Source organism: Ursus maritimus, assembly GCF_017311325.1.
Source record: "Ursus maritimus isolate PB19 chromosome X unlocalized genomic scaffold, ASM1731132v1 scaffold_X1, whole genome shotgun sequence".
In the NCBI taxonomy this organism is placed as follows: Eukaryota; Metazoa; Chordata; class Mammalia; order Carnivora; family Ursidae; genus Ursus; species Ursus maritimus.
Genome location: NW_024423319.1, coordinates 95091516 through 95093392, shown reverse-complemented (window position 1 = coordinate 95093392; position 1877 = coordinate 95091516).

The following is a 1877-nucleotide window of genomic DNA, read 5'->3' as shown; positions in this document are numbered from 1 at the left end:
TGATTGTCTCATTAAAATCATTCAGTTTTGAAGGTAGCCACACTCCATTCTATAAAATCACTTAATGAGAAAATAGTGTTTGTTTATTTATTTGAGAGAGAGAGCACAAGCGGGGAGAGGGATAAGCAGGCTCCCCGCTGAGCAGGGAGCCTGATGTAGGGCTTGATCTCAGGACCCTGGGATCATGACCTGAGCCGAAGGCAGACACTTAACCGACTGAGCTACCCAAGCACCCCAGAGAAAATAGTGTTTAATTGAGAACTTGATGGATTATATCTACTCTCTAAAGATATAAGCTCACGTGCTAGCATGTTTTGTTTTTCTCTTTTGCAGTTAATATTTATAAATATAAAAAACTATTTATTTTCCTGAATAGCACCATGATCAACCTCAGTTCTTATTATGAGAAGGCTAAATAATGTCTTTTTTAAAAAAGATTTTATTTATTTGAGAAAGAGAGAGCATAAGCATAAAGAGGGGGAGCGGTCGGCAGAGAGAGAGGGGGAAGCAGACCCCCTGCCGAGCGGGGAGCCTGATGTGGGACTCAATCCCAGGACCCTGGGATCATGACCTGAGCCCAAGCAGACCCTTAACTGACTAAGCCACCTAGGCACCCCAAGGCTAAATAATGTCTTAATGTCAACTTAGAAAGTGGAATTTATACAATTGCCCTATTTGCATAAGGAGTATTTTTGTAGATTAAAGCAATGCCTTTGGCCAAAGAAGCTATATTGTTAGGAACTGCAGAACATTAGCCTAATACATTAAAGTAGTTCCCAAGGTCTAATTCTAAAAAAATATTTCATAAAGTAGATAAGCATGAAATAATTTAGTCATTTAAAACTAGAGTTGAGGGGTCCCTGGGTGGTTCAGTCAGTTAAGCAACCAACTCTTGATTTTGGCTCAGGTCATGATCTCAGGGTCCTGGGATGGAGCCTAGGGCTCCACACTCAGTGGGGAGTCTGCTTCTCTTCCTCTCCCTCTGCCCCCCCCCCTTGCACATGTGTGCTCTTTGTCTTTCTTTAAAATAAAATAAAATAAAACAAAATAAATCTTTAAAAAAATAAAAAAATTAGAGTCGACTTCATTGTTTTGTTTTTATAGTGAAATAAATCTGTTACTGCTGAAACCCAAAGAAATAACACATTAATACATCCTCAGTGAAGTAAAATCAATCCTACAGGTCATTGCTTGACTTTGTGGGCTAAAATTGCTTTCAAAATCTTATTGTTAGCACTGTTGTATTGGAGGCTTCTAACTCCATTACCATAGAGAAGAGATTTCATTTTTTATAACAGCTTGCTACCTTTCAAAATGCAAAGTTTTAAGTACAGTCCACTTTGAGTAGACTTGATTTTCCTAAATTGAAAGAGATTGAGCTTGTTGTCAGTAACTTGTCTCAAAGGCCAACTTTCAAAATTTACAAGTTATGGAAAAATGCCAAAGGAATAGATGGATAAATGAATCACTGGTGCATTTAAGAATGAAATGCTTTTGAAATAGGTTGCTGTGTTTATGGTTGGCTCAATTTACCTTTACCACCTTCTTAATTTAGATCTCCCTCAAGCTGAAGAAGAATAGATGAGGGATTCCACTTCTGCCATTTTATTTTACTGCCAAATCCATACTGTAATTTCTTTTCCACATGCTGTTTTCTAAATGTCATGAGATTAGAAGGCCGTTTGTTTTTACTCAACTGTAAGTGTTGTTGCATATGAGAAATGAATTGGATTATGTGTGTGCGTATCCAGTGCATCTCCAAGGGAAACGATAGCAAAATAGCTTGCCGATCAACAGGTTTAAAATCTAATAGAAGTGTTTTCAGTGTAGTGCTATGCTTTTCTGTGGGGTTGAGAAAGCATGTTTACTTACCTCTA